The sequence below is a fragment of the Leopardus geoffroyi genome, chromosome D2 (assembly GCF_018350155.1).
Source record: "Leopardus geoffroyi isolate Oge1 chromosome D2, O.geoffroyi_Oge1_pat1.0, whole genome shotgun sequence".
Classification (NCBI taxonomy): domain Eukaryota; kingdom Metazoa; phylum Chordata; class Mammalia; order Carnivora; family Felidae; genus Leopardus; species Leopardus geoffroyi.
Window position 1 is genome coordinate 39929817 of NC_059334.1, and position 14262 is coordinate 39944078.

At 50.0% G+C, this 14262-nt stretch overlaps 1 protein-coding gene across 3 annotated transcripts in view; it reads left to right on the top strand.

Annotated features, from left to right (window-relative positions):
* The window catches only part of ANXA11 (annexin A11), a 45178-nt gene that overhangs the window by 2578 nt on the left and 28338 nt on the right, over positions 1 to 14262 (top strand). The window lies entirely within an intron of this gene.

Consider the following 14262-nt stretch of genomic DNA (forward strand, 5'->3'; position numbering starts at 1 on the left):
CGGGGAAGCCAGTGTAGGCAGGAGGTAAATGTAGAAACGAAATCTGTGCTGAGTGCTGGATGTTCAGAGGACCCAGAGCCTTTCTGGAACTCCCCCTCCTTCCTCTTGCATTCACCTCCTTCTCTCTCTCCTTAGCTTCTGTCTTTCCCCCTTAAGCCTGAGCAGCTCCGGGCACTTGGTCCCATGGGGAGCACTCAGGGAGGAGTCTGTGTGCGGGTGTGCTACACAATCACCACCAGGCAAGCCGACATGTTTCCCCGGATTTTTCTCTACAGCACCTTCTTGATGCTATTGTCTCCTGGAGCATTGGGAGTTTGAATGATCCTGGATAGGAAAGTCCTTAGGGAAAATGAAAAAAACTGAAGTTTCTTTGTTGGAAATTTACATTGTTAAAGGGAGTTGTTGAAACTCAGTGGAACTTTCTAATAACTATCAGAACCCATACCACCGTAGGCCTACTGACTCTGGCCCCTTTGCCCCACAAAATGACCGTCTGATGTCACCCGGTGGCTTGTATTTGGGAGGACCCTAACAGTACAGCCTGAACAGTGACTCAGATACACTGATGGGAGAAAGTAACGGGGTGAGGGCAAAAGAGGAGTCGATAGACAGAGTTCTCATCCATTGTGGGTCACTCGGGACAAGCCATGGAGCCACACAGGGTCCCAGTGTTCTGAATGGTAAAAATGCCTACCTCAGATGGTTGATTGCAGAAACTGTTTGCAAAGGGAGTTTAAGATCAGTTAGGATGTAGTGATGACAATGTTGATACCCTGAGGGTGTTACTGCAAGGAGACTTGAAACGGGATTGGAGCGTACAGGTGGTTGAGTCCTGGTTCTGTGATCCCTTAGTGTCTGGTCTTCCATGGGCTTGTGCTCCTGAAAGTGCCATGCCTTAGCAGAAAAGAAGGGAAGAATTGCTCCTGAAATTGAGAGGGAAGTCCTGTGGCACCAGCCTTCGACACCTACAGCCTGGGGAGAGCCTGGCCAGAAGGACAGTGAGATGAGAGGAATCTGAGTGAAGGTGGAGAGGAGAAACCTAGAGGAGGGTAGCAGGGTGGGGGGAGCATGTGGCAGGTTAAGCCCGCGAGTGGCATCTCTGGGGGGGGGGGGGCGGGAGAGGTTGTTTTTGTGGGGGGGCTGGTGGTAGCAGATGTGAGCGTGCTGTGTCCACCTAAAAGGTCATGGCTATTTTTAGGAAGTGGGTGACAAGGCGTGTTTCTGTTGAACTCAACATTAGTGAGCACCCACTATCTGCCTAGCCTTGTGCTGTATGCATAAAAGCAAAGGCCACCCCACCCACCCTAGGTTGTCCCCCCCTGGATTCCCCTGAGACCTGGAACACTGGATGAGAACCAGGTCTGGAGAGTGGGCATGATCATGAGTTCAGTCTTGGACATGTAGCGTTTGAGGTGCCTCTGAGGTACCAAGTAGGCAGGTATGTGGGGGGCTTTGGAGGGGTCTAGGCTAGAGGGACATTTTTTTGTCCGGATTGTATCTGATTTAAGGCATGATGAGATTGAGGAACTCACCTTGAAAGCTGAGTAAAGGAAGATGAGCCTATAAAGGAGCCAGAAAAAGAGCAGTCCACGAGGGGGAAGGAAAAGCAGGACAGTGTCAGATCACAGAGGCCAGGGTGAGTCCACCTCAGTAGGAGGAATGGCCAGCGGTGTCCATTGTTGCTGTGGGAAGCGACAAGGAGGATATTCGGCACTTTATTTAGCCAGGGCAGTTTTGGTGGGATGTTGGAGCAGAAGCCAGGCTGGAATGAATGGGTGCACGAGCCGTAGGAGGTGGGGATCTGGGGATACTGAGTGTAGACAGGCTTTGAAAATGTTGGCTTTGAAAGGAAGAAGAGGGATTGGGTGGTGCTGCAGGAGGCCTGCACTGAGGGATATTTGTTTCTGTTTCTCAATTCATTCTTTTATTCCCATTCCACCCAGGAAGTTAGCACAGTGGGTGGCCTGCAGCCAAGGGTCTCTCCCTGTGTGCCTCTGTGTCATGTAGACAAAGGCACCTGTAAATGTTTGCTTCTTTCACAGAATGGATTCGCACTGCACACCTTACTCTGTAGCTTGTGTTTTTGATTAGTTTATCACAGGCAGTAACTCTGGGTTTGCATTCCTCCGGGTCAGTAGTAGCTGTGGAATGTTCTATAGTGCAGATGGACCATAATTTATATAACTTTTCCCTTATCGATGGGCACTGAGACTGTTGACTGTTTTTGTAATTTGAAATTGGAATTGGGATGTCATTGAATGTATTTATTTATAAGGAAGAGTTGACATTTTTATGACATTAAGTTTTCCAAATCGGGGACAGATCACAGGCCTTGTAATACATCTTTGCGAGATATTATGAATGGGAATCCAACTGGATATGCTAACTGGATAATAATTTTTGTGTGTCCTTTCCACTTTTTTCTGTTTGTTGGTCCTTAATTTCAGCCTTTATCATTATTCATTCCTTCTTTTGGTTATTTTGTTGCTCTACTTTTAATATCTAAATTGGTTCATTTATTTTTAGTCTTTTAATTAATTTTTTTAATGTCTTTTTTTTTTTTTAATGTTTTATTATTTATCTTTGAGAGAGAGAGAGACAGAGCATGAGTGAGGGAGGGACAGAGAGAGAGGGAGACACTGAAACCAAAGCAGGCTCCAGGCTCCCAGCTCTCAGCACAGAGCTCAACGCGGGGCTTGAACCCATGAACCCTGAGATCATGACCGGAGCCGAAGTCAGACACTCAACCAACTGAGCCACGCAGACGCCCTTACAATCCGCAAAGATAAGCGTGATGAACCTGTATACACCAAACATGGAGGCCAGATTAATACATCTAGAATAAACATATGTACAGCTTGACTTAAATAAAGATCATAATGAGAAATTTTTGGAGCACCTCTCATAATTGATAGATACTCAAGGAAATGCAGATAAGCTCAAGTTAACAGATACATCTACAGTATGTGTCCCACAGAGAATGCACAGCCTTCTCTGTCCATGAAACCTTCTGGTATGGGTCGTGTAGTTGCCACAAAGAAAATCTTAATACAGCCCAATGAGAAGAAACTTTGCTGATCACATTTAGTAATTATAACCCAATAAAAGTCCCAGTCAACATTAAAATATGATCATACTGCTCCACAAAAATACTCAGAAATCCAGGATGCTGTCTTCTAAAACATCCTTGGATCAAAACCGATCTACATGGTGGGTGGGGCGTCTGGCTGGCTCACCTGGAAGAGCATGTGACTCTTGATCTCAGGGTTGTGAGTTCGAGCCCCATGTTGGGTGTAGAGCCACCCGGGTGCCCCAATATGTGCATTTTTTAAGACAGTAAGTGAAAGGCTCAGAAATGTAGAGGGAGGCATCAGCTAGGGGTTTTCCAATGTTTTACACGTTTTACAACGTGGTCTGTTTCGTTTTCTTTCAGGTTTGTGTGGAGTAGGTAGTGCTCAGGTCTCCCCCACCTGCTTCTCAGCTCCCTGATAATCATGAAATAATCCAGTCCCAACTTCTTAGGAGGGATGGGTAAAGTAAGATTTGCCTGCAAGCCCCAAGGACAGGCCCAGGTGCCGCATCTCTCCATATCTGCCCCTTCCTTTATGTCCAAAGTCACAGTCAGCTCTGACTGGCAATTACACTGTTCCTTCCTCGTTTGGGACAGCACGTGACCCTTCTCGATTCCGCAAGGTATGTGACAAAATAGTCAGTACACAAAAATGTCCGAGGGCCCAATGTCAGATACAAAGACGTGGGCCCCCAAATCTTACACCCTTTTGTATCTTTGTGTTTTAAGTCACATCAGCGATTTCAGGGGAAATCCTAGTGAGTAGTTTTCCAAGTCCTGTATTTGCAGGTAAAGGCAAAAAGCTGAAAAACGGGCTGGAAAAAACCCTTAGCCTGCTGAGGCAGGGTTATTGAAACAGTCTTCAACATATTTTTTTTTTTTTAATTTTTTTTTTCAACATTTATTTATTTTTGGGACAGAGAGAGACAGAGCATGAACGGGGGAGGGGCAGAGAGAGAGGGAGACACAGAATCGGAAACAGGCTCCAGGCTCTGAGCCATCAGCCCAGAGCCTGACGCGGGGCTCGAACTCACGGACCGCGAGATCGTGACCTGGCTGAAGTCGGACGCTTAACCGACTGCGCCACCCAGGCGCCCCTTCAACATATTTTTAATATAAGTATTTCCACTAATAGTTTTTCTTTCTGTTTACCTAATACTGTTTACATACTATATCTATCTATCTATTTATCTATCTATCTGTCTATATGGAGAGAGAGACGTATATATTTTTTTATTTTTTTATTTTATTTTATTTTTTTTGTTTTTAGATTTTATTTTTCTAAGGGGCTCCTGGGTGGCTCAGCAGTTGAGCGTCTGACTTTGGCTCAGGTCATGATCTGACAGTTCATGAATTTGAGCCCAATGTGGGCTGCTGTCAGCGTAGAGCCTACTTGGGATCCTCTGTCCCCCGCTCTCTGCCCTTCCCCCTCATGTGCATGCACTCTCCCTCTCTCTTTCAAAAATAAACATAAAATTTTATTTTTGTTTTTATTTTTTTAAGTAATTGCCACACCCAATATGGGACTGGAACTCATAATCCCGAGATCAGGCGTTACCCGCTCCACCAACTGAGCCAGCCAGGCCCCCCCACCCCCACCCCACATACCAGATATTCTTGATTTTATTCCTTGCATCTTGTTTGCTGTTCATTATTTATTATACTTGGATGTTATCGCTTTTCTGATTTCTGCTGACTTGCTTCGGTTTCTCATCATCCTGCTTCCCTAACCTACCTGCAGTAGGATTCGGGTGTGGTCATGGATTGAGAGAGGAGCTCCTCTCTTCAGAAATTGGAGGCCCGAGTCAATGTCCGCTCCATGAGATGGTGCAGGCACCAGGCTCCTTCTGTAAAGTTGCTTCCAGCATTCTCCGGGGCTGTGGTTTTCAAATGTGAGCATACATAAGAATAATCTGGAAAGTTTGTTAAAACACAGGTTTCTGGGCCCCACCCTAGTTGCGACTTAGGAAGTCTGGGGTGAGGACTGGGAAGTGTCATTTGTGACAGCCACCCGGGCTGTGTTGATGCGTCGGTCTGGGGGCCACCCTGGGTAGCCCTGCTCCAGGAGCTTCCCCTGCGTGCATGGCCCGGGACAGCAGACTTTCATGGCAGGGCCCTGCTTAAGTTGCCAAGGGAGGCTTGGAAACCCAGTTCTTGTTTGAAGCCACCGTGTGCCAGGCAACAGTTTGTGCTCTGTTACGGAAGTAAGAGAGGGCAGATGGTTGAGGGGGACAACCAGAAGTTCCTGGGACACCACCCACTGCTGTCTATAATTTGAACTCCTGCTGTGCTTATCAGTCTTGCCATTGGCTAAGCCCCTATCCCTCAGGTTAGGAAGTAGGAATGGTCTGTCGCTACAGTGGCAGGCCAGCTCGCGGTGCTGGGCGTGGCAGCCTCCCACCCGTGGGTTCGAGAATGAACAGGCAAGCAGCTGCTGCCGCCACTTTGCTGATGCTCTGAGAATCATCACTCCTTCTGGGCTGCCCCCAGGAGTCAGGTCTGGCAGCCGCACATCCTGTCGCTTGGAGCCACCTCCTGACCTTACAGGCCTCGCAGGGATTTGGCTGGCCCCTCCAAGACCCAGCTTTGGGATGGAGAGTATCTTGCTCTGCTTCCTCCTCCTGGCTCACCTTTCTCAACTCCAGGTATTAGGCGTAGGTGACTATTTCCAGGAGAGCTTGGGGGAAGAGGCCATTTAAACTCCGAACGGACCCCAGAGAGGTCAGAACGGGCCCCAGTGGGCCAACCCCCACTCTCTGCTGTTGTTAATTCATAGGGAGGGAAGCAATGTCCCAGAGGCTTCCGTGGAGCAAAGGTTGTCTTCTGTGCTGCTCGATTTTACGGGAATTTATTTGGGGGGCCGCAGAGTCACTTCCTTATTGACAGCCTGTACATTTCCCCAGCCCATTCTCCAGCCCGGGAAAGTGGGCTGGAGCCCAGAACTGTGCTGAGTGGAGGGGAGCCCCCGTGGGCCATTAATGCATCAGCCTGGAAGTCAAAAGACATGGTTCTAGTCTGTGTCCTGCCCCTAGTCAATTCTGAGACGTCAGGCAGACCTCTTCTGCTCTCTGGGTCTTGGTTCCCCACTGTAGTAAAATAGGCCTGTTGAAGCAAATGATTTCATGAAGCCCGCTTCCAATTCCAGTATTCTAGGATTCCTGCGTCATCCAATGCTAGCACCCCGGGAATTGACTTTTTATTTCTAAGAGGTATCTTTCAGAACTGGCTTGCTCAAGTTCAGCCCCATGGTAAGGCCTGTACACCGTCCCATTGCCACTCTCCCAGCCTGCTTTGCCCAGAACCTCTCCAGGCTGGTCAGCCCCAGGTGCCAGGCTTCAGAGGACAGCCTGAGGCACTGCCTGGATAATGATTGACATAGGCTCCATCTAGTCTTAATTCATGGCCTGTGGGTGGGGAGTTGAATGTTTAACCGCACCTCTCGGAGGCTTTTTTGTTCAGTGCCTGGGAAAATGTGGTCAGGATCTGTGGAGTGCTGCCCGGTGGCTTTCTGGCTTGTTTCTGTGACTTAATGGCACTGTGCTCACACCTGAGAGGAGAGGCAGCTTCCCCATGAGGTCAGGGCACTGAGGCTCTGCGGTCCCTGCAGAGGGTAAGGCCACTTACCCCCTTTCTCCAGCAGAGTTAGGGATGTTCATACACCCTCTCAAAATGCTTGAGGTCCTGCCTTGGCGTGGGAGGGAGAGAAGGGAATGTCCTTGATGAGTCCTCTCTGCCCCCGGGATTCCTGAAGCCCGTGCACCAGAAGCTTTGACCAAAGAGGCCATCAGAACAGGTGCCACCCAGGATGTGGAAGCGATGAATCAGGGTCTACTTGTATCCTGTCAACGTGTGAGGCCCTCGCTGTGCCCAGCCCTATGCTAGCCAGTGGCAAGAGGAGGAGGGGCCTATCCTACAGCCTGGGCACTCACTCTTCCCCTAGGAAAAAGTAATTCTGGCCCTGGCACTACTTGGGTGTGTGACCCTTGCCTGTCAGTCGTCTCTAAGCCTTAGCTCCCTTAAGGTGACACTACCAATCTTGTGGGAACATTGTGACAATTAATGAGGTGATCTATTTTGAGCTAATATGTGTGCCTATCATAGGTACTGGAAAAGGGGGAGTATTGTTAGAGCACTGGAGAACATAGAAAACGTTTTAGGCCAAGTGCTGATAAGTTCCAGGAAGAGCAGTCATTATGCGTGGAGAGATTCGGGTGGGTTTCCTGAAGGGGGGGGGGGGGGAGAGCTCTATCTTGGCTAAAGGAAGGCTAAGACTGACCCAGCCTTAAGGAAGGGATAAAGGAGACAAGGAGGACAGACCAGGTAGAAGGAACTGTCTGAACAGAAGTCCTGAAGATGAGAAGTGCCAAGAAAATGCCCTGACTGAGCCACGGGCATGCCATTTGCTGTGAGTCTTTCCATCGCCCATAGACCTCCAGGAGCCTGCCATTTTCCTGCCATGGCACAGTGTGTCCCTTGGCCCAGGGCCCTTTGGCAAACCTTAGGATCCCAGCTACACAGGGGTCAGCCCATACTTGAGCTCTAAAAGAGAATCTTCACGGATCTTTATAGATCTCTGATCTATAGGCTCTGGTGGGGATTTCTTTCCACTTCAGCAGTAAGAAGGTTGGCCGGGACTTTGTCACCGTTAAGCCGCTGGTAAGTATAATTTGAAGGAGAGGCTTCCTGGGGCTTGTAGGTGAGTGGGGAGTGCCTCAGCCATTTGGACCTGGGATAGATACTGTCTCCTGTCCCCTAGGCTTGAAGGGACTGAGCCTCTCCAAAGCCATTTGAACAGCCACCGCCTTCAGTCTTGTCTGCTACCCCTCTCCCCCTACTTCACTGTGAGAGAGGATCTGTGATAGGCCTTGGGCTTTCATATGGCTCATTGTATCTTAACTGGCAAGGCCCTGGGTGACACCTGTCCCTTTGACTATGTGTGCAGGTGCCTGGGACAGTGCAAGTGGGGAACAGTGAGCAGCTGAAGCAGGCACACCTGGCCGAAGGGGTAGCTGCTGCCTCCCTAGCCGTGTGCTCCCATCAGGAAGTTTAGGACCCGTGTTACCAGATCTGCTATTTTTCCATTAAAACAAAACAAAACAAAAAAAACAGGGATGGCTGGGTGGCTCAGTCGGTTGAGCATTCGACTCTTGGTTTTGGCTCCTGTCATGATCTCATGGTTTGTGAGTTTGAGCCCCGTGTGGGGCTCTGCGGTGACAGCGTGGAGCCTCCTTGGGATTCTCTCTCTCCCTCTCTGCCTCTCCCCTGCTTGTGCTGTCTCTGTCTCAACATAAATAAACATTAAAAAAACCTTTAAGTCAGGCCCAGAGTCTCTTTTATGCTCTTCCCCCTCCCCACCAGGAAATAAGTGTGAGCTACAAAACCTTCATGGAGCCCCAGGTTCTGGGCAGCACACGTCCACGACCATGGATCCCTCGCAGGCTCACCCATTTAATAGGTGAGGGAGGGAGAGGCCCAGGAGAGCCTTAGGTTGACCAAAACCCTTCAGAGGGAAGCTGGTTGTCTAGACTCTTCTCCCACCTTCCTCTCCCAAAGAATGCATTTCCTGATTCTCAGCCGGAATCTCCATTCTTACTAGGAATGGCTCCTAAAGCGCTTGTGGTTAACTTCCTGCAACTGCTTTATTGTGTGTGTCCGCAGCCAGAAGGAACCCTGGCACAGGCCAGGACTTTGTGTTCTCCTCTTCTTTCCCCCCGCCCCCCCCCCCCCATGGTCTAGCCCAGCCCCCGCACCTCTCCGAGCCCAGGAATGGCATTACCTTGAAGCTAATGGAATTTAAGCTTTGGCTTCGGGGGACACCTCTACTCCCACCTCACTTGCCTTGGCCCTTCCACGAGAGGGGCCCTGGCAGTGGATTCACAAAGTCCTATCATTTTGTAAAATTTGCAAAACATTTTATCATTTCTTTTTTTTTTTTTTTTTTTTTTAATGTTTATTTTTGAGAGAGAGAGAGAGACAGGATGTGAGCAGGGGAGGGGCAGAGAGAGACACACACAGAATCCGAAGCAGGCGCCAGGCTCTGAGCCGCCAGCACAGAGCCTGACTCTGGGCTTGAACTCATGAGCTGTGAGATCATGACCTGAGCTGAAGTCAGATGCTTAACCCAGACACCCTGACATTGTGTCATTGCTTAAAGAGGGCCCCTAAAATTGTATAAGTTCCAGACCTCCCCAAACCAGGACCAACTCCTGTAGATGCAGCGGCTGACTGGTGTCCTACCTTTTGGACAGTGAGCTCTTGTTTTGGAGGCAGGAGGTGGGGGTCCTGGGTCGGCCCTCTTGAGATCTTGTTATGTCACCTAGGCATGTCCCTTCTTCCCTTCTGGTTGTCAGTGTCCCCATTTGTGAAATGAGGGCTGAGGTGGGGTGGGTAGGAATGAACTGAGTCATCGCTAGCGGGGAGTGAGCTCTGGTGCCCTAGTTGGTGGGGTCCTGGCCAGTTGGAGTGTGATTGCCTGCCTGTGCAGAGCTTTTCCCTCCCCAGAGCATTTGCATTCCTGGCCGGGTGTGTCTGGCCTGGCCATACAGAACCCGCTCGGAGCCCCAAGTCTCACCATGGTGATTCATGTTGACTGACAATACAAGGGAGCAAAGCTTTATTGAGCTTTTATTCCCAGACATACAGGAGAGGCGAGCACCTGCTCCTCCCTTTCTCGGTTGGAATGGTTTTTTAGTGTCTTGGTGGTTTATTGCTTTCCATGTCAAAGAAAGCTTGCCAAGTTACATAGACTTGTTCACGAATCTTTTACACAGGAGGGCAGGGACCTTTTCAAAGAGAACACGATGGGAGGATCTGGAAAGAAGGAGATCATTGTATGCATTAGTTTTCTATTGTTGCCATAACAAATTGCCACAAACTTGGTGGCTTAAAACCACACACAGTTTTTTGGTGGTAAAATATATAAAAGATAAAATTTACTGGGGTGCCTGTATGACTCAAGTCAGTTACGTGTCCCACTTCGGCTCAGGTCATCATCTCACAGTTCATGGGTTTGAGCCCTGCATCGGGCTCTGTGCTGATGGCTCAGAGCCTGGAGCCTGCTTCAGATTCTGTGTCTCCCTCTCTGTCTGCCCCTCCCCTGCTTGCACTCAGTCTCTCTCTCTCTCAAAAATAAATAAGCATTTAAAATATATATATACGTTTTTTAAAAAACATAAAATTTACCATTTTAAGCACTTTTAAAAGGTGTGTGGCTCCACCGCATTATGTACATTCACATTGTTGTGCGACCATCGCCACCACCCATCTGCAGAACTTTTTCATCTTCCCAAACTGAAACTCTGTCCATTAAACAGAAACTCTCCAGTCCCCGCTCCTCCCAGCCCCTGGCACCCACAGTTCTTGAATTTGGCTACTCCGGGCACCTCTTTCCTGGAAGTGGGATCACACAGTATCGGTCTTTTCGTGATGAGCGTATTTCACTGAGCATCACGTCCTCAGCGTTCATCCCTGTTGTAGCACACGTCCGAATCTCCAAATCTCCTTCCCTTTTAAGACCGAGTAATATTCTGTCATGTGTTGTGCATAGCGTTTTGTTCATTCATTCCTTCTCATGGGCATTTGGGTTGTTTCCACCTTTTGGCGCTTGTAAAGTGCTGTGGAGTGTGCCCATGTGTCTGGGTCCCTGCTTTCTGGTCTTCGGGGTCTGTGACCCCAAAGTGGAATTACCCTACCATCTGCCACAGCAGCTGCACCATTTACCGCTCAACCTTTCTGTCTTACGCTTTTGTCTCACAGGCCTCGTGGTGTTTGTTGGGCAGGGTTGTGTCTTTTCTGGAGGCTCTAGAGGAGAACGCACCCCTGTCTTGTGAGGTTCTAGAGGCCGTCTGCATTCCTTGGCTCATGGCCCCTTCCTCCACGGTGCTTCAAATCCGTCCTCTGTGTTCTTCCTTTTCATCCTTAACCCAGCCAGGAAGGGGCCTCCGCTCAGGAAAGGACTCATGTAATTAGATCAGGCCCACCTGGATGGTCTAGGCCAACCTCCCCATCTCATAATTGGTAACCTTGATCATATCTACAAAGCCCCTTTTGCCATGTAAGGTAACATGTTCACACGTTCTGGGGGATCAGGGTGTGGACTGTCTGGGATATTTTTGAAGGACCTAGTTAAGGAACGTGATGGTGCCCTGATCTCGGGCTTTGAAAAGCCCTCCTCCTTACCAACATTGTCCTGGGACACCCCACGGTTGTATAATTGGTTAGGCACGCCCCTCCTGTGTGGGCTGGACACCTGGTAGGTGAGTACCAGACACTGACCAAGTTGGGGTGTATGTCCAGGATCTTCGATGACCCTTTTCCCCCTTTCCGAACATCGCAGCCTGTCCTCTTGGCCTCTTGGGAGAGACCAGCACTGTGTGAGCTGGTCACAGAGTTAAGAGAGCTGTCCCATACTTGACAAAGTCTTTTTTTCTTTTATTGCTTCCTTCAGTACTCACGGCAACTCCAAGGTAGGTGGGCAGGTCATATCTTTGCAGACAGCATCGAAATTGAGAGAGGTAGAGCTGCTCCAGGAAGGTCACACAGCAAGTGGTAGAGCCAGGACCCAGATCCTAGCTTCCAGGCTAATGCTTTTTAGGGAGAAAGTTGAAATTACCTGAGTGCCTACTATATGCTAATAAGCTGCATGGTGGGTAGCTTTGTATATGGGTATCAGTGTATCGAATCCTTCCAGCCACGTAGTTGGATAGATGTTTCTTCCCCAATTTTCCGGGTAAAGAAAAAGTCTCAAAGGTGTCAAGCAAGATGCCCAAGGTCGCCCAGCCAGCAAGCGGTAGAGCTAGACTTGGAATCATTGTCGTCGGGCTCGAAACCCCGTGTATCACCCTGTTTCCTCCGCAGCAGTGTTAGAAGATGATATCAGATCTGTGTGGGCTGTGGGCAAAACTCGTACGGCAGAGCCGAGATGTTTCTTGTGACTGTCCTGTGATATTTGTGGCTCTTGATGGGGGAGCGTGGGTTGTGTGAAGATGGGGAACTGGTTTAGGGTACGGGAGGGAGAGCAGTTGGTGGTAGCAGGACCCACAGAGTATCTGGGGATGGACGCTGGTGATGCTTAGGCTACAAGACGTGGGATGAGCCACTCGGCTTCCTCTTTCCCCACTCAGAGGCGGGGTCCAGGGAAGGAACTCCCCAAGTTGCCTTCCTGCGAGCCACTGAAAGGCTGTGTTGCACAGACAGTAACCGCTCTGGGGTGTGGATGCGCTGCACCCCTGGGGGCCCAGGTGATCCTGGGGAAACGGCCTTGGGTTGGACTTTGCAGGAAAGGGCGAGGGACTTGAGAGCGAAGGGGGCAGCCAGGAGGGCCCAGGCATCCCTGGCACGCGTGCCTGATTAACGTGTGCGGGCCCCTCCTCCTTGTTTCTCAAGTGGTTCCAGGAGCAGCCCCTCTTGCTCAGGTGGCGTAACCAGGAGGCGCCTCCCCAGGCGGAAGTGGTGAGGCAGACACAGACCTGGCTCTCAGCCTGAACTGCACTTGGAAACACAGCCCACAGTTTCCCTTTTTTGGGGTGGGTTTCCTCAGGTCCTGACCATGACTTGGACTTTCACTGCCACTGCGTCTGTCACAAGACCCTTGGCATCAGCAAGGACCGAGGCCTGAGCCCTCGTCACGTTCTGGGCTTTGGGTGTGAGCCAGACGGTGACACCACATCTGGGTTCACCTTCATTTTCCATCGCTCAGAAATCCCGAATCGGGGATCGGCCTTTGACTAAGCGTCGGTTCTTCCCAAAGCCCGTTCGGTGCGGTGTCAGAGGCAACCGTCCCGTGAACAGGAGCGAGTCAGGTTTGTCGGAGAGCTGTGCTGTGGTCTCTCTCATCCCAGCTGAGATGAGAGAAAATGGTTTCCGTCAGTGCGGGGCCCAGGTGGGAGTGTCGACGCCAGTTCCCAGGTGCCTGCAGGGCTGGAGCTTTGTGCAGGGGCGCGGGGGCTCTTCCCCAGCGCCCTCCTCCTGAGCAGGTTTCATCTCCAAGAGGCCTTTTCAGAGATGCTCTTCTCCCCCCGCCCCCCCCCCCCATCAGCTTCTTGCCTCTGTTTCCCCAGCCCCTGCCATTCCTGGGGCTTGCACCAGGCCCCCCAGGGCGCCCAGGTGTGCAGAGGGAAAGGAAAGAAAACTTTGCCAGTCTCGTGTTCGTGATTTTTCCTTGGGGAGATGAGAACATCCAACACAGCCGTTCCCAGGACCTGCTGCTCCCAGGGCTGGGCTTGGTGTGAGAGAAGGGACTGGTGGACTGGATTCTACTCTTCACGTCCTCTGCCCCCACCTCTAGTTTTACTCCCCAACTCTACACCCTGTCCCCTCTTCCCGCACACTTCTCATCATGAGTGTTATCAAATGGTCTGGGGGCCTCTGGGACCCTCTAACTCTGTTTGCTGTTTTATACCGGGGAAAGAGATATAATGAAAGGTTAAGTGATACAAGGAGAACATATCTGATATTAAACTGTTACTATCCCCAGTTTACAGATGTAGAAAAGTGAGGCTCAGAAAGGTTAGGTAACCTGCCCAAGGCCACACACCTAGTAGAGATCAGGACTGGAATTTGAACCCCTGTAGTCTGGCATCAGAGTTCATTTCTTCCCACCACCCTATCCTGCCTTTGACGAAGCACCTGGGATCACAGTGAGGCTTGATGGTCCCAGTTCCTAATCCCATACTTTTCCATCAACTGGTGTATTTTAGTTTTTGAGATACTAGTTTCTGGGGCTAGAGGAAGTATAGTAGAGCCGGGGGGGGGGGGCGCGGGGGGGGGGGGGGGTGCGGGGAGGGCAGTGAAAGGCCTGGGCTTTGAAGTCTGACTGCCTGGTGTGAATCTTGGCTCAGTCATTTGCTAGCTGTAACATTGGGCAAGTTTCCTAATCTCTCCATACCTCAATTTCCTTATCTCTAATAGGGCATCATTATTTTAGTGTTTTGTAGAATTGTTGTAAAGTTGAATTCCACATAAAGCACTTAACACAGTGCCTAGCACATAATTATTCAATAAATGGTAACTGTTGTCATCATTGCCTAATAAGTTTGGGAAATTTGGGGATAAAGTTAAGTAGGCTCCTTTGTTACAGGATTTCTCAGAGCCTTTATTATGCTATTATGAATTGGCACTTTGGGGAGGGGATGTGGTAGGCAGCATTTTCCAAAGTTGTTGGACAACTGATCTCTCTCTCTTTGCATCCGTCT